This window comes from Anolis carolinensis, chromosome 4 (assembly GCF_035594765.1).
Source record: "Anolis carolinensis isolate JA03-04 chromosome 4, rAnoCar3.1.pri, whole genome shotgun sequence".
NCBI lineage: Eukaryota > Metazoa > Chordata > Lepidosauria > Squamata > Dactyloidae > Anolis > Anolis carolinensis.
Genome location: NC_085844.1, coordinates 74,791,379 through 74,819,073, shown reverse-complemented (window position 1 = coordinate 74,819,073; position 27,695 = coordinate 74,791,379). Strand labels below are relative to the sequence as shown.

Below are 27,695 nucleotides of genomic sequence, written 5' to 3'. Positions count from 1 at the left end.
TTCCAGTTGTAAAATCATTTTTATTGGTACAAATATACATTATGAATAAAACTCATTCAGCCTGTATTGTAAGCAGATGACTGTAAATATGCAAACAGGGGAAAAGCAAAATTGCTTTTACAGACAAAAAAAAACTACCTTTTTGTTTAAGAAGAACAAGTTAAAAGTTAGAAAGGATGCAGAGAGACACTCTAAGGCAGCCTCTAGAAAATACCAATACCAATAAGGTGTACATTGCTGTCATTCCAGTCAACAACATACATATAACCTATGGAAGTGGAAGCATAGCAAAGGATAAGTAATTCATATCTTAACCCTCCCCAACTATCCTGTCATCCTCCCTCTTTTCCTTAACTACCTTTTATATAATTCTGAAAGTGACTCAATAAATATGATATAAAAAAACAACAACATACATATAACTTATGGAAGTGGAAGCATAGCAAAGGTTTAGTAATTCGCTTTTCTTTGAACAGTACACAAATGTAAGAGGTTGTGTTTTTATATACAGTACAACAAACAAGAAAAAGGTCTCCCAAGGGTGAATGTAAAAATCATATGCAAGCATCTAATATATATTATTTATACAAATTCTTATTGTTAGAACAGATTTTGCACTGCCAAAGAGATGATGAATCAACTAAACAAAAATAAACTCTTTGTCTGCTTCTTCTCCGGAGTCGCTGGACTTGCTTCCTTGCTGGCCATCTTTACTCAAAGACCTCTGCCTCTGCTCCTGGTGTCCTGAGTTTCTCTTTGGACCTGCATCAAAAGACATGACATGTTCTTAACATGGCATAGACCTGCAACCAGCCACTTACTGGTATATCTGTTGTTAATGAACTTGAAATTTCCTCACCTGTCTTTCATTGCTTTTTGTGCACGTGGACAAAAATGACACAATTTATGAAGTGAAACATCAGAAGAAAATACTTATGGAACATGGCCATGCAGCCCGGAAAACTCACAGCAACCCAATGATTCAGGCCATGAAAGCCTTCGACAATACAATTTATGAGACTTCAACAGTGCTCATTATCTCAACAAGATGGGCATCAATCTACCACCAAAATGGCAATAGATGGCTGAGCAAACTGGGAAGAGCCGATTGCTATATATGAGAACCTTTTGCTCTTGATGAGCAGCTTTCTGTGTTGATTAACATGCAGAATGTTTTAAGATACACAGAATTTGGAAAGCCACAGAAGAGCGATACAGTTATTGGCTGAGAATGAGTTCTACCTGCCTTGAAATCCCTCAATACCATCTTAGCTGGCAACAGAAATAATATCTAAGACAAGATGAAGGCCTGTGACTCTATAATTGTCACTTTTTTGTAAGATTTTTAACATCTTTGCCAGTGAACATTTGAAACCTCATATAATGTATTTTTTGCATTTTGCTTGGCCAATAAATGTACCACCCTTTTGTGGATTTTGGATTCTGTTTATCTTGAAACATTATATATTTTGATCAACACAGAAAACTGCTCATCTAGAACAAAAATGTCTCATATATAGCAATAGGCTCTTCAATGTTTGCACAGCCAGTGCTTACATCAGTATACCTTTGGTTTAGATGTCACTCCTAAGATAGTTTATTCACATTTATACTTCTCCATCACTCTGTCACTCAGTTATCTCAACCCAACTCTAAACACAGCCATATGGGAACAAAGTCTTTACTTCTTCAATATCTCTGCAAACCTGAGAATGGTTTAGCAATAGTTTGGGATAGTTAATATGCACGTCAAATAAATTAGGTGCCAATCAGGTGGAGTGGGAACTAACGCAAGAGTGGGAAATAAGTAATATAACATAGATGGTTCTTTCCCTTGCCAGTAGTGTATTTATTTACCTGTTTAAAAATATGTTGATTTCTAGAGTGTAATTTTTTAAAGGATTCTAGCTTTTTATGGTTGCAAGGAGGAAGGAAAGGGGAGGTAAACATACATTCAGTATATAGACAAAGAAATAAGTCATTGGTGGATCATGAGTAGTTCATGTAATATTCACTAAATTTCAGCTATTTTTAAAAAATAAGATCCAAATTAAATGATCTGGATACCAAGAAAGGTTTTTAAATAACACTAAAGCAGGTGCAATATCATTCGCATTTGCGTATTAATAAGATGAATATCCAAATTATTCTAGGTGCATGCTATTTTGATATGCTGATCCATGTCAGCTCTCTCTTTTATGACAAAGTCCTGCTTCCATTATAACAGATTATACTCCTTAAATACTGGGGCTGAGGATCCAATACAAATAATATTCTCCTCTGAAGTGGGGCTTCAAAAACTGTAAATCACTTGAAAAAATATAGAGCGCATACTTCCAGGAGATGAGAAATCATGTCCTCTTACCTTGTGGTAGTACAAAAATTCTGAGTGTTGGATCTGCTGATAAATAAGCCTTAAAGCAGCTGTGAATATCATAAAGAGGACGTAGACGCCCATGGTAATCTGCATATCTAAGCTTACTTTCAGGTTGACTATATTGTGAACATCAAGAATAAGTTTGACGAAGTCTTCAAAGCTTGGTAGCTTATAGCGATGAATGACAAATCATCGAAATTCAGCACCAAACTATAATCAAAGGAAAAAATGAAGAGAAACAGATGTCAGGAGTTTGCAAATGTATTTGATACAACATGAAAAAAAGGAAAAATCTGACTAATAAATAGGGTTGGTAAACAACGCTATTTTCTTTTTTTTCTTTCTTATTATTTTTTATTTTGTAAAGAAGCATAATACATCGAAAGTGGTGGAACAATATATTGATAGGAAAGTGAGGGAGGTGAAAGAGTTCTGAAAATAGATGAAGAAACAACACTATTTTCTTATTACGATTACAGATTGAAGTAATAATGGAGCACACTGAGTTTCAAATAACTGACAATAGGTTAGTCAAGGTCAAAAGGAGATCTTCCATATTTCCATCACTTGGGTGAGTTCATCCATAGGGAGACATTTCTCAGAAATTGACAGCTGAAGATTTTTTAGTTGCTGTAATTCAATAATTAGGACAAGCTATACTTTGAATGCAGTTTCTTTCAGAATCAAAACTCTAGTCTGAATGTATAAAAAAGCAAACCACTGAGCTCCGTTTCTCCTTCCATTCCCCAAACCGAGTTCAGCTTCATAAATTCAGGCTTGTCTCCACTTAATGCACAATCTGGAGGCAGAGCAATGGCTAACCATGACATTGGCCATTTAACTACCTCTTCCAACCACAGTTGTAACAAAGGTGTGCCCTCCCCTATGGTCCCCCACGTGAAGTAGAACAAAATACATCTCAACCAAAATACAACATTTCCACTTTCCCCTAGTTTATAATGCTTCATTTCTTAGCAGCAATTTCCTCTTGCAAAATCTCAATGTAATTTACTTTTAGGGATTTCAGTTTATCCCTCATTTCCCAGGTAGATTCCGTTCCTACCCTGCAATATCAGCATCTTCAAACAAAGACAATAGACACTTCAAGTGTTTTTGCACAAATCTATTTACAAGCAGAGTGCTTGGGAATAAGACTGGTTTACCATTTGGTGATCAAAACAGAATCTCTGCTGGGACAGGTGACTAGTTCTGAAGGGGATTTGGCCCCCATCCCATCCTTGATTACAAAAGTTGGATTACAAAAGATTTCATAAGCCCTGTCATATCTTCCTTCAAGCCTTATTTTCCAACAGCATCTTCCCAAGACCTAGCATGATCCAATCACGATTGCTGTTGTGTGCCTTCGGGTTGTTTCCCACTTAGAGCAACCCTAGGCAAGCCTATCATGGTGTTTTCTGGGGCTAAAAGTGTACAACTTTCTCAAAGTCACTCAGTGGGGTTTCACAACCAAGCAGGAATTTGAACCCCAGAGTCATGTTCCAACAAACTGCATGTCAGTTCTGCTCAATTCAGTGAGTGAAATTTGAGAACATTCTTCTGAGAGTTTTCTTAGCCCATCCCCATGCACCAGTTCTGACTGAGAAGGCACCAGATTAAGTTAAAGAGGAGAGAAGATACAAACACAGACTGTTCTTGGGGGAATACTGTATATTCTTCCCCTTGATGGCGTTGGAAATTGGCCACACGTGCTGGTAATGAGCATCTTGAACTCACTGCATGATATCAAGTGCAAGAGATGTCAAGCGCAAGAAGGCACAACATTATCCAAGAAAACAAGAAGACTGTTAAATCAGAGTAGGAGAGATTTATATGATTACTTGACAACAGAAGCCATAGATAAATGTTAAGGACCACCACAAAATGGCTGCACGAAGACAAGATGGGAATGGACTCAATGAAATAATTTTTCTTTTCATGTCAGGAGTGACTTGAGAAACTGCAAGTCACTTCTGGTTTGAGAGAATTGGCCATCTGCCAGGACATTGCTAGGGGACACCCGGATGTTTGATGTTTTTACCATCCTTGTGGGAGGCTTCTCTCATGTCCCTGTATGGGGAGCTAGAGCTGACAGAGGGAGCTCATCCGTGCTCTCCCTGGATTCAAACTGCCAGCCTTCAGGTCAGCAACCTAACCTTCAAGTCAGCAGTCCTACCGGCACAAGGGTTTAATCCATTGCACCACTGGGGGCTCCATGAAATAATATTGAAAAATAGGAATTAATTCAGAATATAGGTGCAATCTGGGATATAAGAAAGAAGCACAGCTAGTAGCTACCCACTGCAATTCATTGTGAAGGGTTTGTGGTGTATATAACAGTCTTTCTTAAGTTACCTGATGTGGGGAACCAACAAAACTATTTTTCCTATGTACCAAGGTGAAGTATCATTTGTTGTCCATTGACCACAACTGCTTTTTCTGCTTAATAAGCCATTTTTAAGTTAATGGAAATATTGAAACCACTCATAAAACTATAATCGTCCAGTGCATTTCTGAACAAAGACAATTAACTTTTTACTGAACGTAAGCCTCATGGAATCCATCCAATAGAAATAACAACAATGACAAGAACCATGATAAGAGAGCTAGCATGGTATAATGATTTGAGTGTTAGACTGGTAATTTGACTCCCTGCTCAACCATGGAAACTCACTGCCTGACCTTGAGCAAGTCACACTTTTTCAGCCTCAATGGGAGGCAATAGTAAACTTCCTCTGAATAAATTGTACTTTAAAAAAAAGACCTTAAAGGGGTGACAGACTTCATATACAATTGGCCCTCTGTGACCACAGATTCAACCATCCACAGCATGAAAATATTCACAAACACACACAATCACCCCCCCCCCCGTATTTTTCCATTTTATACAAGCAACATCCTTTATACTATGTCACTGCATAACATATAAATATACATATGTTTTTAAATTTTGAGTGCCCTCGGGTGAGAAAGGCGGGGGTAAAAATGCTGTAAATAATAAATAAATAACTCAAGCAAACATGAATTTTGGTATCCATGGAACCATTTGGTATCCTGGAACCAAACCTCAGTGGACACCAATGGCCCGCTATAATAACAAGAACAAAAATAGCAACAACCACAACTGGATTCTGTGCAATCCGGAAGCTTGCATACCACAATGAAAACCAACCCAACAATTAAGCAGTAACTATTTTATGAACTTTGGTCTCTGCCAAACAAAATATCAGCACTTTTAAGGACCTATAAGGGATCATCTGACAGAGTGATGTCCAGATGTTTGCACACAAATACACATGTGAAGTCACAGAGATACTCTACCACCAACAGTGTAAGGCCTTTGCCCCGTGTTAGCCGCCCTGAGTCCCTGCGGGGAGATGGTGGCAGGATAGAAAAATAAAGTATTATTATTATTATTATTATTATTATTATTATTATTATTATTATTATCCCATATGTGGATACATCTCTGTAAATTTGGAGGGCAACCACGGCCTCTTCCTCTCATCCTCTCTTGGAGCTCGCTCTCTCCCCCTCCCTCTCTGGGCACTTGCCTTCCTCTCCTCTCTCTCTCTCTCAGCTAGGTTGCTGTGTGGAGAGAGCAACACCAAGTGGATGCCCTTTCCACACAGCCACACAGCAACCCAGCTGGAGCAAGAGAGAGGAGAGAAAGGCAGGGCCCTCTCCTCTCAGCATAGGGCCCAGCTGGGTGCGTATGGGTGAGGGTCCTGGCAGAGTAAGGGTCCCACCAGGACCCTCACTTGAGTATAAGCTGAGGGAGGCTTTTTCAGCCTTAAAAAGGGGTGGGAAAACTCAGCTTATACTCGAGTATATACGGTATGTATTTTTAAAGTGAGATAGAGATGTGTAGTGTTGGCATACAGTACTTCCTTTCTAGATGAGCACCATCTGCTGGTCACTGACAGTTCTGTTTGAATGAACCTTTCTGTATGGATGTATTGTGAAGAACAGGCAGCCCATGGTGGTTTAGTTAATGCATCATCATAATACGTGATGGGCATTTTCTTTTTATTACTAAAATATTTATTAGACAAAGATTTAAATGTTAGTTACCATTGGTTTCGTTTTCTATTCATCTAACAGTACAGAGTAAGCAAATAAGCAATTTGCTTAGACACATGTTATGACTCTTCTAAGACACTATACGAATTCCATCTAAATTTGTCTAGCAGTTTAAAATTACCTTGAACCCATGGAGTCTTTAATCGCAAAAGCTGATCCTTCTTTTCTGATATAGTTTTTTGACTTTTTGATCTACTTTGTTAAAACTTTGCCCTGGATTCTACAATTTAGCAATATACTGTAGAGTCTCACTTATCCAACACAAACGGGCCGGCAAAATGTTGGATAAGCGAATATGTTGGATAATAAGGAGAGATTAAGGAAAAGCCTATTAAGCATCAAATTAGGTTATGATTTTACAAATTAAGCACCAAAACATCATGTTATACAACAAATTTGGCAGAAAAAGTAGTTCAATACGCAGTAATGCTATGTAGTAATTACTGTATTTATGAATTTAGCACCAAAATATCATGATATATTGAAAACATTGACTACAAAAATGCGTTGGATAATCCAGAATGTTGGATAAGCGAGTGTTGGATAAGTGAGACTCTACTGTAGCAGAAGTTTTGAGTAAGATTTGTTTTAAATTATCATTATTGAGGTTCTCTATAAATTATGCCAGTAAAATTATTCCAAAAGGAGGGGGGTTTACTCCCAGCTCTGCATTTCTGTTCTGTAAAATGCCACAAGTTGTTAAAATGGTTTTGAGGGGGACGTGGGTTTAAAAAGAGAATTTTCAAAGATATTTGTAATGACTGCAAGTCCCATATGTTTTTATTGACCTAAGTTGCAAAAGGCCTATGTTTGAGAAAAAGCCTATGTTTGATAGAAAATGCTGATGTTTGGAAAAAGAGTTGTTCCAGAGAAGAAGTAGTTACTTTCAATAATAATAATACATCAAGTCAGAACCGGTTAACCACTACTCCCTCAGATTCCCATACGGTTTCGAACCTATACTTGCAATGAGAGGAAGATAAGCTGGTACTGAGATCAGGGTCAATAACATGAACGCACCATTGTCTATAGAGTCACATGTTGTTACAGCATAGAAAACCAATGGAATTACATGATGGCAGGGCCGGACAAACGTTGAAGCGCCCAAAGCTGCGGCTTCGGGCGCACATGGAGGGGGTGCTGTCGAGGCCTCGACAGCGCCCCCGAATAATTATAGTGCACTGCACCGCACAGGTGATAGAAACCCTGCACCAACATGCACGCACAGCATCATCGCCCAAATGCGCCCTCCCTCTTCTCCCTCCCTCCTTCCTCTTTTACCTGCTCTCCCTTTCTGCAAGGAGGGGAATGCCTTGCAGCCAGGCTTTGAGGCTGCGGCGGGGCGGGGCCTAAGGGCACACACCTCCCAGGAGACCACGCCCCCTGCTTCCAAAGGAGTGCCTTGGAAGTGCCCTTCGGCCCTGCCCCTTCCACAGCCCGCGGATGGCGGTTCTCATGGACTTTCTGGCCATGTGTGAATGTTGCAAATGGTCACCTTTCTTAGCATTAAATAGCCTTGCAGCTTCAAAGACTGGCTGTTTTTTGCCTGGGGTAATCCTTTGTTGGGAGGTGTTAGCTTGCCCTGATTGAAGATCCCCTGGCGCCCTCCCTCTTCTTCCTCCCTCCCTCCTTCTCCTCCCTCCTTTCCCTTTCTGGCCTTCTTTCTTCCTCTTTCCCTCCCATCCTTCACTCTTTCCTTCCTTCCTTCCTTCCTTCTTTCTTTCCTCCTTCTTTCCTCCCTCCCTCCCCCCCTCCCTCATTCCTTCCTCATCTCCTTTCTACTGCACAGACATTCATTGGCCATTTTCCCAGTCTCTCTGGTGAGTTTATAGCTATGTTCCAGAAGCATTCTCTCCTGACGTTTCGCCTGCATCTATGGCAGGCATTCTCAGTGGTTGCGAGGTCTGTTGGAAACAAGGCAAGTGGGGTTTATATATCTGTGGAATGTTCAGGGTGGGAAAAAGAACTCTTGTCTGAGGCAGGTGTGAATGTTGCAATTGGCCACCTTGATTAGCATTAAATAGCCTTGCAGCTTCAAAGCCTGGCTGCTTTTTGCCTGGGGTAATCCTTTGTTGGGAGGTGTCAGCTTGCCCTGATTGAGGATCCCCTGGCGTCCTCCCTCTTCTTCCTCCCTCCTTCTTCTCCCTCCTCTCCCTTTCTGACCTTCTTTCTTCCTCTTTCCCTCCCATCCTTCACGCTTTCTTTCTTTCCTTCCTTCCTTCCCTCCTTATTTCCTCCCCCCCCCTCATCTCCTTTCTACTGCACGGACATTCATTGGCCGTTTTCCCAGACTCTCTGGTGAGTTTGTAGCTATGTTCCAGAAGCATTCTCTCCTGACCTTTCACCTGCATCTATGGCAGGCACTCTCAGTGGTTGTGAGGTCTCTTGGAAACTAGGAAAGTGGGGTTTATATATCTGTGGAATGTTCAGGGTTGGAAAAAAAAACTCTTATCTGAGGTACCTTGATTAGCATTAAATAGTCTTGCAGCTTCAAAGCCTGGCTGCTTTCTGCCTTGGGTGATCTTTTGTTGGGAGGTGTTAGCTGGCCCTGATTGTTTCCTGTCTGGAATTCCTTTGTTTTCTGAGTGGTGTTCTTTATTTACTGTCCTGATTTTAGAGTTTTTAAAATACTGACGTTTCGCCCACATCTACTAAGTTTGTCCCCACTTCAAGTAAATCACCCCAGCCTTGCCATCAGAGTTGTCAGAGGTTGAAAAGAAGATTTGCTCATCATTCTCATGCTCAGCAGAGGACACGGACCATAGTTATCATGCTGAGCATATTCTCTAAAATGCCAAAGTCTTTACTGTAGCCCTATTCAAGCTTCTATCTGTGTAAGAAGGCTAAAATTACCATATTTACATCAATCTCAGCCACACCTTTTTTGCCTAAATTACTATTCCAAAATTGAGGTGCACATTACATTTATGTAATACAGTAAAGACAAGTGGGTTGCTGTGAGCTTTCTGGGCTCTATGGCCATGTTCTAGAAGCATTCTCTCCTGACATTTCACCTGCATCTATGGCAGGCATCCTTAGAGGTTGGAAACTAATCAAGTGGTGTTTATATATCTGCGGAAAGTCCAAGGTGGGAGAAGAAAGAACTCTTGTCTGTTGGAGGCAGGTATAAATGTTTCAATTGTTTGGTTGCTTCCTGCCTGGGGGAATCCTTTGTTGGAATGATTTACTGGTTTGTCGGGGGGGGGGGGGGGGGGGGGGAGGGGGGGGGGCAAAAATACTGCTTGCCACATGAAAATTACCTAGGGCCGGCCCTGCATGATGGTTAAGATGCTTGTGATGTAGCCAACATTAGAAGAATGGCGTAAATGATCTTTGTAAGCCAGTAAGAATATGCTTACTATTTTCTGTAGAAGTGATAAAAACCCTTGCAACCATTTTTAAAGTGCGACAAATCCTTTTATTGCATTGATGTATGCTTGATTTGTCATTCTTGCAAAGCTCGCAATAGTTTTTTTGCAGTTTGATGATCCAACTTTCGTGGTGTCCTTCCTCACCCTCTCCACAGGATTTTGACTTTGGATTAAAGAAGAGTATTTTTTACATATTTTTACATCTTTGCCCCTTCAGTTTAATAGAAAAAAAATTGAATAGATTCATTAAATATTTAGGAAGTTTTTTATTGTTTTACCATGTATTTTTCTACTTTTAGCTGTCATTTTTATTTTTTACTGCGTAGTGCCGTGTATTAAAGTGTTTCTAAAGGAATGTGCTTTCTCAAATTTATAGTCCCAATCCCTTATACCCCATTTCTTTGTACTATGCAGGGTTTAAACCCTTGAAGGGTTGATAATGCTTTCTATTCTTGTACTTGAAATAAAACTGTGTAGAAATGTTTATATTGCTTAACTCAGAAGCTTTTTAATATAAATAAATAAAATATAAATAAAATCTTATTTTATTTTATTTATTTTTATCCTACCTTTCTCCCAATCATGGGAGTCCAAGTGGCTAACAGCATATTTCAATAAATACAAATTTAAAAGTATACACAAACATTAATAAAAATATAAGATTTTATAAACCAAATATATAAAGTTAAAACATTAAACACTGAAAACATTGACATTTATTAAAAGACTATATACAACCCTTAAAAGCAGCACAATGCTGCATCGAAAACCCAGCCCTACTCAGTTTGTAAAAGTCTGATGGCCCAAAATATTTCCACTGGGCATAGAATTAAATTGGCAGCTGTAACAAAGATCTTCAGGGCGATTAGGAACTTCTCCGTTTGGCAGTGGGCGATCTCTATTCCAAAATCCCAGCCACTGCCGACAATATACACATAACAAGCATGTACGTGTGCACGTATGAGGCAATATGGTGCTGAGGGGAGAGGGATGGAAGAATCCTGGCTAGACTCTGTGAGGTGCAGTTCACAACGTGAAGACACTATCTTTATTGAAACAAAGACATGTTTGTTTATGAATTCTTTGGTACATAAAGCGTATCTCGTTACAAAGGTTCTTTTCTCCAGTTCCACTTGGTTGTTATAATATATATAGCCTTGCACTCTCTTGGTTGCACAAAGCTGTTGATATATATAACTTTCCAAACACTCAAACTTAATTTAACTTGTTAATGCTCTATTTTTCTTTTCAAAAATATATTATTTCTCCACAGCCTTTTTGACTGGGCAATTCAATCTCAAAGTTACTCTTCACTCTAGTCACCCGACTGAATTCTAGTCTCAAAAAACTCTATTTCTCTGTTTTTTTTCCTAACTGAGAACCCAGACTTAAATCAGTCTCTTTTTATCTCAATATACATTACTCCAATATGCCACACTCCTGTATAATTACGAAACTGAATAGGGATCTCAGCTACTGGTATTACAAATGATGGTCCTCGAATTCCCTTCAGCAAAAACTTTTTATCAGGAACAATTTGATCTGATTTTATCATTTCCTCATGCAATATTGTCACATCAGATCTTAATACCCTAATCGGTTCTTCCTTTTTCTTTATATCCCCACTAGGCTTTTTCTCTATCTCTACATTATCTCCTGCCTTCTGTATCATTCTAACATTTCTCTGAGGTAAATTGACTTTCTTTTCTGGACTTAACCTTGGACATTTGGATCTAATATTTGACAATTAAAACAAGTAATTTTTTCAAAACTTGTTTTTGGCATTTCTCTCCTGGAGTAATTACTATTCCTCTCATAAGGTTGAGTTAGCATTTCCTTTCTATTAATGTTACTATTTCTCCCATAGGCTTGTGTTGACACTTCCCCTCTCACAGTACTCTTAGCTGCAAAGTTTCCCGCCTTTTATTTATAGGACAGTAGAGTCTCACTTATCCAACATAAATGGGCCAGCAGAATGTTGGATAAGTGAATATGTTGGATAATAAGGAGGGATTAAGGAAAAGCCTATTAAACATCAAATTAGGTTATGATTTTACAAATTAAGCACCAAAACATCATGTTATACAACAAATTTGACAGAAAAAGTAGTTCAATACGCAGTAATGCTATGTAGTAATTACTGTATTTACGAATTTAGTACCAAAATATCACAATGTATTGAAAACATTGACTATAAAAACACTGACTACTAAAAGGCAGACTGCATTGGATAATCCAGAACGCTGGATAAGCGAATGTTGGATAAGTGGGACTCTACTGTACTTCTTAAATGGCATGTTCATGTTTTTCATTTCAAAATCTCCTTCTAACTCCTCAAGGATTGTAGCAACTCCAGCCACATTATCAATCCTCTTGTCCTTAATGTATCATCTCATTTGCATAGGCACTAATTTATAAAATTAGGCTCTAAGGCTATAAGTTGTTTCAGCTGTTTGAATGTCTTCACATGGCTTCCTTCTATCCATTGATCCAATGCTTTATTATCCAATCTTGCTCCTAATTGTGTATATGTTTCACCTATCTTCCTCTTTAATTCTCTAAAGTTCCTTCTACTCTGTTCTGGTGTTATGCCAAATCTTATCTTCACCCTTTCTTTAAATAACTGGTAATCTGTTATCTCTTCATCCCTCATATCAGCATACACTTGGTTTAATTCTACTGAGATCAATGGTTTCATATACGACATCTTATTTTCCTCAGAAATCTCCAACTCCACACAGGTCCTTTCAAAAGATGATAAAAAAGTTTCTATATCATCTCCTTTCTGGAATTTTGAAAATCTTTTCAGTTTAGCTGAGAACTCATTATAATTATGTGGAGTAAATACTTCACTTTCTCTGTCCTGTAATCTCATTTGAAACATCATTCTCTCGTGTTCCCTTTGCTCTTTTCAGCTTCCAATTCCATCTTTCTCATTTCTAATTTCAGTCTCAGGACTTCAGTTGTTTGTCCCTGAGGTCCTCCTTCCTCCTCTGAAGCCTGTCACATTCTCCGCATGCATTGGTCTTGTTTTAGGAGGTGCCATTTTTCTTCTCTGAGGTAAACCTCAGAACTAAACTATATTGTATTACTTCCTATTCTGGCTTCTCAAACTACTGGATTTCAGTTTTATTTGGATCACAACACTTTATACCACTGAATTGAGGTATTTTTCGGATCCCAACGCTTAATAACACTGGATTTAGGTACTTTTTCGGATCCCGAAGCTGCCACCATTAAATATGTAACACTTTGCCCCGGATTCTACAATTTAGCAATATATTAGAAGTTTTGAGTAAGATTTGTTTTAAATTATCATTATTGAGGTTCTCTATAAGTTATGCCAGTAAAATTATTTCAAAAGGAGGGGGGTTTACTCCCAGCTCTGCGTTTCTGTTCTGTAAAATGCCACAAGTTGTTAAAATGGTTTAATAGAAAAAATTGAATATATTCATTAAATATTTAGGAAGTTCTTTATTGTTTTACAATTTATTTTTCTACTTTTAGCTGTCATTTTTGTTTTTTACTATAATATTTATTAGACAAAGATTTAAATGTTAGTTATCATTGGTTTCGTTTTCTATTCATCTAACAGTACAGAGTAAGCAAATAAGCAGTTTGCTTAGACACATGTTATGACTCTTCTAAGACACTATACGAATTCCATCTAAATTTGTCTAGCTGTTTAAAATTACCTTGAACCCATGGAGTCTTTAATCGCAAAAGCTGATCCTTCTTTTCTGATATTTTTTTTTTACTTTTTGATCTACTACAAAACAGAAATACTATAACACAAGTATTGCCAGTTTTAAAACAATTTAAAAGCCTGCCATTGGTAGGACAAGAAGGAGGCCCGAACCTCAGATGAGCTTCATGAGCTTCAGAGTTTCATGGCCCCAACCTCAGATGAGCTTGTCACGCTTTCTGCTAATAGAAAATAAGGTAACAAGATGTGTAAGGCAGGGCGTTATGATGTGGCAGCAGTTCTGGAGGATCGTAATGTGGAGGATGAAATGATCTATGGCTGGCTGGTTTTCTTTGACTTTGAAAAGTATGTGTCTGTAATCCTCCTTAAGAGCTTCAATCTTGAGAAAGGTTGAACAGTTGAAGGGAGGAGGAGGGGAAGACCTGGTCACTCCCTCTAACTGGATATCACCTTAGTTGTGAATTAGGAAATAGAGGTATCTCTGGTGCTTGGGATAAGATTGGAAGTACCTCACTTGAGGCGGGGGTGGAATTTTCAGAAGTGTTTGGCGTAAATATGGAAATCTTGGACACATGGTGGAAACAGATATGCTGAGACAACAGTACAACGAAGGAAACAACAGGCACAGAAGACTTTTTATTGATAAGTACATGTTTCCACAGGGAGTCCCTGGTGGTGCAGTGGGTTAAACTGCTGAGCTGCTGAACTTGCTGACCGAAAGGTTGGCAGTTCGAATCCGGGGAGTGGGGTGAGCTCCCGCTGTTAGTGCCAATCTAGCAGTTCAAAAAACATGCAAAATGTGAGTAGATCGATAGGTACTGCTCTGGCAAAAAGGTAATGGCTCTCCATGAAGTCATGCTTCCCTAAACCGGATTGCCTATTATCCGTCAGTTCCGGTTATTCAACATTCGGCCCCCCCGTTTATGTCGAATAACCGGAACTCTACTGTATATGCATCTTCCATACTGTGTTTGATTAGTAGTTTGGCCCTCTTGGCTTTCTGTACTCTTTTAGTTATGATGCAATAGCTCCTCCTTTGTAGTTTGCCCCTCTTGGCTTTCTGTACCCCTAGTTATGATGCAATAGCTTCTCCCTCCTCTCTTGGGGCCTTGTACTTCATCTGAAGAGAGAACTTGGCTGCCCAGCCTCTGGGAAACTATCGTTTTTTTCACCTGCTGTAGTGTGATGTTTAACAAGATTTGCCCAGAATAAAGGACCTAGAACCTTGTTTTGCGTCTCTGCAGCTGAGTCGACACTATCTGACCAAATTTCTCCAAGGTATCTCATATATGTATATGCAAACATAGATATTCCAAAATCTGGACAAATCTGAAATCCAAAACACTTCTGGTCCCAAGTATTTTGGATAAGGGATACTGTAGTGCATATATTCACTTGCACAAAGCAGTAACTAGACTACTACACTACCAAGGGGCTTACATGTCCCAAAACCAAAATTACAACCCATGGGACATCTTGCCCAGAGGAGCGGGGTTTGTACAAACAACTGGTAGGTCACCGAGTAAACACTACAGCATGCTGGGCGAGACACAGCTTTGGTCTGATCCAGGATGGTTCTTCTTACATTCTTGGCACACTTTCAGAGTGTTCTTAGTCCACTGCTAACAGGAAGCTGCTGAATCCAGCAGTGAAAATGTTATGCTGTTTTTCTGTCTCTTTCTCTGTTCCTCACACACCAGCCTACAAATCTGGAGTCTTCCATGTGATTCATGAAACTTGTTACCCACAGCAAACATGGAAGTGAAGTGTAGAAAAACAAGACTACTTTCCCCATGAATGTTTTCTGCGCTCCATTACCATGCTCAAAACAAAACAACCAGATGCCACTGGAAGATATTACCAGACAAACATCATCTCAATCGGTACCAAAGGCTCAATGAAATAGGAGAAGCATCAAGACTGTGCTCATGGGGGACAAAACACAGTTAATGGTGGCCTGAAGGCATATTGGTTGTTTCTACCTGGGACACTTTTAATGAGCTCAAGGACTGGGGAGAGCCTGGACTGGAGGCCTTTAAGATCCAGCTTGAGCTCAGCAAGGCCAAGATAACAAATAAATGCAATAGGATAAGGAAAAGGACATGAGCTGCAGCCTGGAGCTCTAAGGGCTGTTAACTATTTTAACAGCTTTCTGTTGCGATTCCAATATTTGCATGAAGCTAAAAAGGATTAAGTGCTCATTTCACTGCAAGGCTGCTTCATCTTCTTGCAATGCATAAGCCAAGAAGTGGTAATGGCAGAGAGGAGAGAAAAAAAGGAAGAACATCATATGTCACCTATTTAAAGTGTTTTGATTTGTCATATTAGAAGAAAATAGGTGCATCCCTTGGCAAGATGAACTTCTTTGCTCATGTCTGCCTTCCAGAGAGTGGGCAAAGCCAGCCCTTCTTCATTAGCAAACAAAAAATCTTATCCATATCTACATAGAAGGATTTTGCATTACAACCCACATGGATGCTCAAGGGATTAGCAGCAGCAGGAGGACACAAAGACTGTCTGTCCTTCACAAGAAACCAGCGGATGTCTGGTCACGCCAAGGCAAAAAGCCAATGGCTCACTTATTACTGGTCCTATATTTTTATTTAGATATGCTTCTTTTTCTAACTCCCAAGGCTCTGTTGTGACTGCGCCTTCGGGGATTATGGTTGATGGTGATGGGATTCGAAGAGGAAGAAAAAACCCTCGTGATGAGGGTTCACTGGAGGAGTTGCGCAGGAAGCGACTTGGAGAGCTATATGGGGATCTTCTGAGGAAGATTCAGATGGGGAGTTTGGGGAAATGGATGCTGAGGAACAGGTGGTGGCTGGGGAAGTGGGCACTGAATGGGCACAGCCGGAGATGTCTGGGGATTTGGGGCCTATGGATACTCCTGAACCTGGGGTTTCTGCAGGAGCTGATCCCACTTGGGATGCTTGGAGAAGGGAGGATGGTTCTTTAAGTGTTCATGGGGCTAAGTGTGGGCAGGATGATTGGGACTCCGATGAATTGCTAGGTACTCCGGATCCACGAGCTCTAGCTGTGTGGAGTTCGGACTCTGAGTAGATTTGGGACACCTGGTGTTTGGGTGTGAGTGTTTGGTCACCCAGGAGGAAGGAGAATAAAATGGGAATGTTTGGCCAATGCACTTTGCGTGTGGCAAGGTGTTGCTGAGGCGCCATTGGGATCTCTGTGTTTCCGTGAAGACTGGACTTGGACTGTGATTCGGATGTAAGTTATCTGGGACTGCTCTACAGCAGAGGGATGGAACTGTGTGGGTTTCCCTGGACTGCATTCTGATTACTATTTCTAGCTGCTGATACCATCTGGCTTGGCTCTCGCTGTGTCTTATCGTGGACCTGGTTTGGATGACTGCACCCTCTTCGGACTTTGGATTGAATTTGACCTGGCTTCTGTCTACGCTCTCTGACTGACGACTACTCCCGGCTTCTGACTTCTGGTTTGCCTTTCGGAATTTGCTGCTGCCTCCCGACCTGACCTTGGATTCTCCTGACGACGGCTATTCATCATCCCTTTGAAGCTTCGGCTTTATCTGCACCATGGAAGCAGTTTACTGCTCTTCTAGTTTGTTTGTTTTCAAGCCAGTTTGCTGTTTTTCTTTTGGGAACTGTCCCTTTAACTCCGCAGAGCCGGCTGTCTGTTTGCAGAAACGGTTTGAAGCCAAAAGAGGCTTTTGCACTTTCTGTTATACTCTGCAGCTTTTGGAAGGTTGCAAGCCTTCGTTTATTTTGCATATTTTCTTGCAGTCAACTCTATTTGTTTTTCCAAAGCTGAATTGAAGCGTCTTTAGTTTTTATTGAATGTCAGCATGGGAAAATAGCATGGCTTGTTTTTGGGTCATTTTTGTCCAAACTACTCTTGAAACACTGATAAGTGAAGTGTTTCAAGGATACTTTCTGTGTTTATGTTATTTTTGGCTTATCTTTGGAATAAACTCTGTTTTGTTTGTTAACTGGCGTCTGACTCTTGACAGGCTCGGGGCAGATAACCATTCCTTTCTTATCACAACCACTGAAGCAAGGCACCTTTCCCAGAGTACAAAGGCTAAATGAACACAATGCACCCCAAGGCCAACCCAGTCAAATTCAGGTGGGATTTAAACCCAGGTCCCCATGGCACAGTCTATTAATTTTTCCACCTGTGAAGCAAGCCTGTTTGCATTGCGATTAGCAGCCCTGGTGCTCAGTAGACTTAGCAGGGGAAAGAAAAAACACTGGAGCAGACCAGCTGTGCATTTCCCTTGATCTTGAAATGAGAGCGGGATATTGGCCCAAGATGGCAGTCTAGTTACAACCCACTCAGCCACTGTCAAGTGACAGCAGAAAGTCAGATGGAGCATGGCAGAGGAACACCCATTTCCTTCCTGGGAGTTCCTGAATGCTCTGGTCTCAGGAACAAATAGAAGAACTAAGCACCTTACGCTCAACCTTAGGTCTAAATCCAAGTCTTAATCTCAATTGAAGAAGGCTCTCTGAAACCACTTCTGAATGAAATGCAACACTTACAACAACCGCACTGATTCTGTAGGTCTCATTGGGAGACACAATGAGATTGAGCTCTTTTTACCATCATCAAATTCATACTTATCCACAAGAGATCCATAACAGAGCAAATGCAATAATATTGCAGAATAAGAATAAAAAGCTATTCAAACAGCCGGGAAATGAATCAGGGTGTTTATTTAATAAAAAAAAAAGCTTAAACAAGAAGAAACGTTTTATTCTGGGGACAAAAAGAGAAGTCAGGCCAAGCGAACTATACCCTACTTTGTAGATATGTGACTCCAAAGGAAAAAAAAATGTTTAACTCATTCTACATTTGAAGCTGTGAAATTGAACAGTAGCTGTAAGATTGTAATGGCTGCTAAGGGAATACAAAAAGAGGAACACAGGAAGAAGATGGATTTTACTGCAAACAGATTTAACATGATTGCCAAACACAGCAGTGTGTTTACTCCAGGACTCAAGGAGTAAGCCATTTTCCCCGCCCCATTCCTTCTCCTCCTCCTTCCTCGGCATTCTTTAAATAAAGGAGCATTGTAAAAATGTGATGCAAGATCACAAGACTCTGCATTTTCCAGTACTATATGCAAGCTAAATCAGAAGTACACCTTGTTTTTTCAAGAGAGAATTGATCTGGAGATACCGTGTTTTCCCGAAAATAAGGCATCCCCATAAAATAAGACCTAGTAGAGATTTTGGTGACTGGCTAAATATAAGACATCCCCAAAAGTAAGACCTAGCAGGAGGGAGCCACCGCCGAGGAAGGTGTGCTGAGGCTGTTAGGAATTGTGGGAGTAGAAGTCAAAAACACCTGGAGGGTGGGCCGTGCCTGTTTTAGCTACTAGGCCTCCCTCCGGTTGTGCCCATTTTTACCTCAGATTAGAGCCTTGGCCTCGGCAACAGAAAGAAACCACTCGTGAAGGTGGAGGAGACGAGGGCATGTCCGCTTGTTCGCTTGCCTCAGGAAGCAGCCGCTGCTGCCAGCAGTGCCGGCCTAGGCCCCACCAGGACGCGTGCGCCCTTGGGACCATAGAGCGCCCTGGAGGTCTGGGCTAGAGCACGCGAGCCCGCCCGCGAACCAGTGCCATTTTAACCACAGAGACATCCCTCCTTCCCTTTCCTTTCGCTCGCATGCTCTAGCTGGCCCAGGTAATATTATTCATGTAATATTCACTAAATTTCAGCTATTTTTAAAAAACAAGATCCAAATTAAATGATCTGCATACTAAGAAAGGTTTTTAAATAACACTAAAGCAGATGTAATATCATTCGCATTTGCGTATTAATGAGATGAATATCCAAATTATTCTAGGTGCATGCTATTTTGATATGCTGATCCATTTCAGTTCTCTCTTTTATGACAAAGGCCTGCTTCCATTATAACAAATTATACTCTTTAATTACTGGGGTTGAGGATCCAATACAAATAATGTTCTCATCTGAAGTGGGGCTTCAAAAACTGTAAATCACTTGAAAAAATATAGAGCGGATACTTCCAGGAGCTGAAAGACCATGTCCTCTTACCTTGTGGTTGTACAAAAATTCTAAGTGTTGGGTCTGCTGATAGATAAGCCTTAAAGCAGCTGTGAATATCATAAAGATGCCCATGGTAATCTGCATATCTAAGCTTTACTTTCAGGTTGACTATATTGAGAACATCAAGAATAAGTCTGACGAAGTCTTCAAAGCTTGGTAGCTTATAGCGATGAATGACAAATCTTCGAAATTCAGCACCAAACTATAATCAAAGGAAAAAATGAAGAGAAAAAGATGTCAGGATTTTGCAAATGTATTTGATACAACATGAAAAAAAATCTGACTAATAAACGGGGTTGGTAAGCAACGCTATTTTCTTATTACGATTCCAGATTGAAGTAGTAATGGAGCACACTGAGTTTCAAATAACTGACAATAGGTTAGTCAAGGTCAAAAGGAGATCTTCCATATTTCCATCACTTGGGTGAGTTCATCCATGGGGAGACATTTCTCAGAAATCGACAGTTGAAGATTGGAACACTCCCCAGTGAAATTAGCACCCTCCCTCCTGGTCATCAGAAAAAAAGCAAAATCATGGCTGTGGGGCCAAGCCTTTGGATAATGATGCATCTAGGGAGCAAACTTGCCCAACATGACAAACTTTAACCACTAATGAAGTTTCACGGGGTTAACCTGGTATGAAGTGAGTTGTAGTTCACCCACAAACTTATGCATTTTGGACAATTAAAATTGACTTTTTTGAACAACCCGGGCAATGCTGGGTATCCAAACTAGTAATGAAATAAATACAACTCCCAGGATTTCATCAGTTCAAGTTTTGTCAAGCTGCGTACAGTCCACAGTGCAGATGCGCCTTAAACCTACTTAGGGCCCTTTCACACAGCCATATAACCCAGAATATAAAGGCAGATAATCCACAATATCTGCTTTGAACTGGGTTAACAGAGGGCCCTTCTAGGGCTCTTCCACACAGCCCTACATCCCAGAATATCAAGGCAGGAAATCCCATGATACCTGCTTTGAATTGGGTTATTTGAGTCCTCGCTGCTATATTCCAGTTCAAATCAGGTATTGTGGGATTTTCTGCTTTGATATTCTGGGTTATATGGCTGTGTGGAAGGCCATATTAAATGGTGTAGATGGAAGTGTGCACTCAGGACCCTTCCACACAGACCTATATCCCAGAATATCAAGGCAGAAAATCCCACAATATCTGTTTTGAACTGGGTTTTATTTGAGTCCACTCAGGCAATGTGGGATTTTCTGCCTTGATATTCTGGGATATAGGGCTGTGTGGAAGGGCCCTGAGTCCTCACTGCCATATACTCCAGTTCAAATCAGTATTGTGGGATTTTCTACCTTGATATGTTGGGATATAGGGCTGTGTGGAAGGGGCCCCCTAAATAAAACCGTATTGATTTGTTACTTCCCTAAATAATAAACGCAAAAAATTGAATCTAGAAGCGCTGTTTGTTTGTTTTTGTTTTTAAAAATAATCTGTATTTTTATATTTAAATTATAAAAACAAGAGTCTGGCTTGAAAATCATGCTAAGGGCCCTTCCACACAGCCATATAACTCAGAATACCAAAGCAGAAAATCAATGAGTTGCTTACCTGTAACTGTGGTTCTCCGAGTGGTCACCTGTGAAATCCGCACATGTGGTAATTAGTGCACGTGCACAGCAGTAACGGAACATACAACAGCTGTTTGTAATAAAGTAATAATTGCCCCATGCTCCCTCCCCAGAGGGTATATATATGGCTCAGTGAAGCCTCGGCCTTAGTTCCCCCGCCGTAGAGCGGCAAAGTCACCAAGGCATGACATAAAGAGGGGAGGAAGGGCGGGGATGTGCGGATTTCACAGGTGACCACTCGGAGAACCACAGTTACAGGTAAGCAACTCATTGTTCCCCCACGTCGTCCCTGTGAAAATCCGCACATGTGGTAGATTAGCTAGCTACTCACTGTGGATGGTGGGAGTCATGCTACTGCTGAAAATAACACTGCTCTCCCGAAAGTTGCATGTCGTTCAGAAAGGAGGTCCAATTTGTAGTGATTGACAAATGTCAAAGGTATAGCCCAAGTAGCTGCCTTGCAGATGTCTTCTAAAGGTACGCCACGATCAAAAGCCACCGAGGTCGCCATTACCCTCGTGGAATGTCCTTTGAGAGGTAGGGGAGGCGTCTTGTGGTGTAAATGATAAGCCAACTTAATTGTGGCTACGATCCATCCCGATAGTCTTTGGGATGAGACTGGATTCTCCTTGGTATCAGAGCGGTATTTTAGGAAAAGTCTTGGTGAAGTGCGAAAAGGTGCAGTTCTATTGAGGTAAAAGGAAATGTCTCTGCAGACATCCAGCAGGTGAAGGGAGCATTCGAGCGGTGTTGATGGGTTTTGGTAGAAGGCTGGTAGGACTATCTCTTGGGAAAGGTGGAAGAGGGATGCTATTTTTGGTAAAAAGGAGATGTCGAGGCGCATGACAACTTTGTCGGAGTGAAATCGAACATAGGGTTTGTTGGAACGGAGGGCACATATCTCACTGGCTCGACGTCCCGATGTGATAGCAACTAGAAATGCTGTCTTCCATGAAAGGTAAGAAAGGTCAGTGGTAGCCAGTGGTTCGAAATAAGGTTTTTTGTCAAAGCTGAAAGGACTAATTCCAAGTTCCTTGGTTGTGGAAGGACGAGGGGGGTTAGTGTTCTTGTATCCTTGAAGAAACAACTGGATCATAGGGTCATGGAAACAGGAAGGAAGACCATGTTTGCGGCGGTGAGCCGTAATCGCTGCGAGGTAACAGCGAAGGGATGATAAAGATAAACTAGCTGATGCTAAGGAGGCGAGGAACTCTAGCAGGATGGATGTGGGTGCAGAAAGGGGGTCAACGTGATGTTGGCGGGCGAAAGTATTAAATTTCTCCCATTTTGAATTGTATGATTTTCTCGTAGACGGTCTATAAGCCGCTTGGAGGATGTCTTTAACTGGTTGAGATAGAGTTAGTTGTGGATCCGCCACGCTGTAAGGCGAAGGCGGTCTATGTCTGGATGGCGAAGTGTGCCCTGGTTTGCAGTTAGAAGGTCTGGGCGCTGTGGAGGGGTGTAGTAAGTCCCTGCTGCCATTGTTGAAAGTAGTGGAAACCAAGGTTGACGGGGCCACCATGGTGTTAAGATAACGCAGTTGGCTTTGTCCTTGTAAATTTTGGCTACTACTTTGGTGAGGGGGGGAGTTGGAGGGAAGATATAGAGTAGGAGACCTTTCCAGTTGAAAAGGAATGCATCTCCCAGACAACGGTTGTTGGATGTTGATATACCTCGAGCGCAATAGAAATGGCATTTGGCATTTGCTGGGGATGCAAAGAGGTCGACTTGAGGTTGTCCCCACTTGTGGAACAGTCTGGCTATCTTGTCTTTGTGGAGCGACCACTCGTGAGGTATGGATGTTATCTGGCTGAGGTTGTCTGCCGTGATATTTTCGTGACCCGGCAAGTGTATGGCAGAGAGAGTGATATTGTGGGCGATGCACCAGTCCCAAAGAACAACTGTGAGTTTGAGAAGTGAGCGGGATCTGGTGCCACCTTGTTTGTTGACATACCACATTACGGTGGTGTTGTCTGTGCATACTTGAACTGTGGAGCCTGAAAGAATGTCGCGGAATGCTTGAAGGCCTTTGAAAAGTGCTAGAAGTTCCAGGACATTGACGTGGTAGCGTGATTCGAGAGGGCTCCAATGGCCATGGGCTGAGAGATTGCCGGAGAACGCTCCCCCCAACCATGGAGGGAGGCGTCTGTTGTGATTTGTGTGGAAGGGCCTGCTGGTCTGAATGGCATTCCTGCACAGACTTGAGAGCGATGAGTCCACCATATCAGTGATTGATGGACATGTGGTGGAAGATGAAGTCTTGTATGTGGGTCATGTTTGCATGGGTCGAAGACCTGGAGGAACCATGCCTGGAGTGTACGCATGCGAAGACGGGCATATGGTGTTACTGCTGTTGTAGAAGCCATATGCCCGAGTATAGTCTGTATGCGAGAGGCCGGTGTCATAGGCGCATGAAGAACTTGAAGGATGAGTGATCTGAGTGCTCGGAACCGGTCCTCCGGTAAATGAGCTGTGCATGAAATGGAATCGAGGGAGGTGCCGATAAATTCTATGTGTTGGGTTGGTTGTAGTTTGGACTTCTTGGTGTTGACCACCAAACCTAGATTCTGAAGGAGGGAGAGGGTAAGGTGAATATTGTGGAGAAGGTCTTGTTTGGATTTATCAACAAAAAGCCAATCATCCAGATAAGGATAAACAGTAACTCCCTAGAGGCGGAGATGAGCAATTACTGCCGCCATGCACTTCGTGAAAACACGAGGTGCGGTAGAGATTCCAAAGGGTAAAACTGTAAAGCAAAATGCCCGTTCCCCGACCATGAAAGCTAGGTACCTATGGTGATGGGGGGCGATGGCTATATGAAAATATGCATCTTTTAAATCCAGAGTAGCAAACCATGCCCGTTCAGGTAACAGAGGTAAAATCGTGGCAATGGAAATAATTCTGAATTTATGGGCTGTAATGTAACAGTTTAGGGGTCTCAAATCCAAAACATGACGCTGACCGCCATCCTTTTTAGGAACTAAAAAGTAACGAGAAAAGAAACGAGAGTAAAACAAAGGATCAATGGGCACAATTGCCCCTTTATTCAACAACTCAGAAATTTCCTGACACATCGGTGATGAAAGAGAAGTAACTTTAATATGGCCTGTCTTCGGCTGTGTGTGAAACTCGATGGAATAACCATTCGTGATAACCTGTAAAACCCATCTATCTGATATAATACGATGCCACTCGTGAGAAAAAAGTGCTAACCTATTTCCAAAAACAAGTGAAGAATTTTGTGTAATGTCCACATTAATGTAAGTGGAGGGAGGAGTGGCATCATGTAACTGTAGAGAACCCATCACCAAAGAGAAATGAGTGGAGTTAAGGGAGGGTAAAGTGTGAGGCGCGTTAAAAGCGGCCCCTTGCCCTAGGCTGATAACAGCCTCTGGGCTGTTGCCGAGGGCGACCTGTAGGTTGTTGTCAAAATTGAGGTGGTTGAGATGTTTGCAGGAATGGTCGATTCCCAGTAATGAAGGGACGACGATAATAAGAAAATTGTGTATTTCTACTTCTAGGTTGAAAAGAGTTCTGAGGAGTAAAACCATATTTGGAAGTCGACTTTTTCATGTCTTGCGTACTTTGAAGTTGCTCATCAGTATCTGGATGGAATAAGCCATCATCGAGGACTGGAAGGTTCTCCGCGATCTCTCTTCCATACTCAGGAAGTGTAGAGGCACGGAGCCATGCATGGCGCCGGATTGCAGTTGCAAACATTCGGCCTGCCGCATCTGCAGTGTGTTTTGACATGTCCTTTTGAGGCCTAGCAAGGGCTGTCACCTCCTGGTGATATGCTCTTGCCAACACACGATGTTCTGGAGGAAGAGTGTCGATATAGGTAATCATCTTATTCCATAAATAGTCTTGATAAGAAGCCATATAGGCTGTGTAATGAGCTAGACGAGTTACAAATCCGGCAGTAAGGTGGGCTTTCTTACCCAGATGCTCAAGTTTTCTGCCCTCCTTATCTGTTGGAGTGGGGTGAGATCGTTCTGAACGTTTTCCCGGAGTGACCTTGATGGCCAATGAATTCGGTTTAGGAGGTTTCAATGCCCATGAAGCAGAGGCAAGATCTACTTTGTAAAGTATATCATTCCTTCTAGAGACTGGAGGGACCATTAGGGGAGAAGTGTCAGGAGTACGAGCGAGCTGTAACAGGAAAGGTAAAGGTGGAAGAGGTAATGAGGAGGTAGGAGGCAGCTGTTGCTCGGATGGAAACAGCGGGTCTTCAATAGGCTTCTGAGGAGTAGGTACTGGTAAATTCAAGGCCTTTGACAAACGAGTCATGAGGGAGGAAAAAGTAAGAAATTCCTCTGGTATGGTAGAGTCTGTCTGTGCAGGCTCCTTATGATCATCTGAAACAGTAGAGTCTGAATCTGAAAGGTAAGGAATGGGTACTTCGGTATCATAGGAGGAGGGCTGCAAAGCAGGCTGTCCGTGTTGTGGTGCTAATAGAGGAGGCTGTGGACGACTAAGGGCCTCTACGGGACTGAAAAAATATTCTCTTGTGGGAATGACGTCAGTATGGTATCAGGAGCATGCCATGTCTTCCGTTGTGATGGAGATGGGAATGGAGCCTGCACAGTGTAATGGAGGCTCAGGGACCGAAGTTGCTGGCATAGGCTCTGTAGAGGGAGGCCTTTGCGCCGGCGTTATGTGGTTAGAAGGGGGTTTCAATGGAGCTGAAGGAGGGAGCTCCCCATCTGGCTGTCTACGGGATGGTATAGCTTCGGTCCCGTATGGTCCTGACCGCATTCCTCCCCTTTGAGGGGTGAGGAGAAAGTTGTGGCGGTCTGAAGCGGGAAGGTGGGCTGTCTCCGTAGGGATCAGGGCCGCACTCTCTTCCCGAACTGGAGTAGCTGGGGCTACTTGCATCCCTTCTGTCCCATGAGAGGAGCAGCCTCTCGGAGTGGATGGAGGTTGCAATGGTGTGCAGGCGCCAGGAAGCGGAAGGCTGGCCGGCTCTGCTGAAGCAGAATGGTGTTTCTTTTTCTTCCTTTTCTTTTCCAGGGTTGCACCTTCCCGGAGAGAAGGGGATTTGGAGTGACGCCTCTTTGATGTAGAAGAGTGTAAGAGAGAGAAAAGAGGTGCTGAGGGAACTTGTAAGGGAAGGTCCAGTGAGTGGCCTGGTGTTGGAGGCGCTGAGGCTTGCAGTAAGGCTTGAGGAGGCATTAAGGCACGCTCATATAGAATTGCCTTAAGACGTGCCTCTCTGATCTTCCGAGCTTGGGGCGTAAAAGCACGGCAAGCTGAGCAAGAAGTGACGGTGTGTGCTTCTCCTAAACAAAGGAGACATTTGTCATGCCTGTCTGTGTCAAGGAGTCCCCCCCCCCCCCCCCCACAGGACAGGCATTTTTTGAAGACCGGAGTCGCCACAGTGAGGTGAAGATAAGTAAGTCTGAGGAGAAAAGCTGAGAGAGGTTCGTATGACTGCTGCAAACGGCGGAAAATTGTTACTTTATTACAAATAGCTGTTGTACGGTATGTTCCGTTACTGCTGTGCACGTGAACTAATTACCACATGTGCGGATTTTCACAGGGACTACGTGGGAGAACCCACATTATTTGAGTGTGGGCTCAGTTCAAAGCAGATATTGTGGGATTTCCTGCCTTGGTATCCTGGACTATGGGCTGTGTGGAAGGGAGACATTCAGCTCTGTCTCCCACCGGAGAGGAGAGATGGGGCGGCTCAGAAGAAGGAAAGAGGGCCAGACCCGGAGAGGCGCAACTGTCCCAACAAGTGGAAACAGGAGGAGAAAGAGGAGCGAGTGGGCGGAGCTGAAGGCGGGCAGAGCAGCCTCAGGGGTGCCAGGCAGGCAGAGAGAGGGAGGGACGGAGAGGTGTGTGTGTCAGCCAGGCCTGGAGAAGTCGGGGAGGCAGAAAAGTGTGGGAAACGCAGAAGAGAAGGAATGCCAAGACCTCCAACCCTTCTGCGGGAAGGAAGGAGCCTCGAACAAAAGCCTCCGGGAGCCGCAGAAAGTTTCCCTCTCCATTCATTTGGAGGAAGAGGGGTCGGGTGGGGCATGGAAGGAGGGGCTTACCTTGCTTTTGACTTCCAAGGGCTCGAAGCCCAAACTCTCCTGGCTCGGGGACGGGCTAACGCTCCGACTCATCTTCCCTGAGCCGTCCTCCCCCTCCAACACCTCCGACGCCGCCATCTCGCCGCCAACTCGCTCTCCTCGCTCCGAAAGGGCTCCGACCTTCTCCAACGCCGCCAACTCGCTCTCCTCGCGCCAAAAAAAACCTCCGAACTCCTCGCTCTGAAACAACGGCGCCTCGGGCTCGCTGCGGCCGTTGCTGCCCAGCCACTCCTCCGAGCGTCCAGGCTCCCAAGATTCGGCCACTTTGTCTCCGCCCGCCAATCATCGCGCCCGCCTGCCTCTCCGCCATTCTGTTCGCCCTCGCTTCCCAGGCAGCCCGCTTGCCTGTCTACCTGCCCGCCCGCGGCCGCGCGTCTCTGACTCAAGGGGGAGGCGGGGGCCCGCCGAAGCCACGCCCACCTCCTC

The 27,695-nt window shown here is 42.6% G+C and overlaps 2 long non-coding RNA genes across 2 annotated transcripts; one reads left to right on the top strand and one right to left on the bottom strand.

The window, feature by feature from the left end:
- LOC100568238 (partitioning defective 6 homolog gamma) lies at nucleotides 1–27,695 on the bottom strand. Its single transcript, XR_010006097.1, has 4 exons — nucleotides 27,231–27,695; nucleotides 19,579–19,792; nucleotides 2,366–2,587; nucleotides 1–762 (listed from the first exon to the last, which is right to left on the bottom strand). It is a non-coding gene; the product is annotated as a partitioning defective 6 homolog gamma (long non-coding RNA).
- LOC134298964 (uncharacterized) lies at nucleotides 10,916–17,504 on the top strand. Its single transcript, XR_010006099.1, has 2 exons — nucleotides 10,916–16,762; nucleotides 16,845–17,504. It is a non-coding gene; the product is annotated as an uncharacterized LOC134298964 (long non-coding RNA).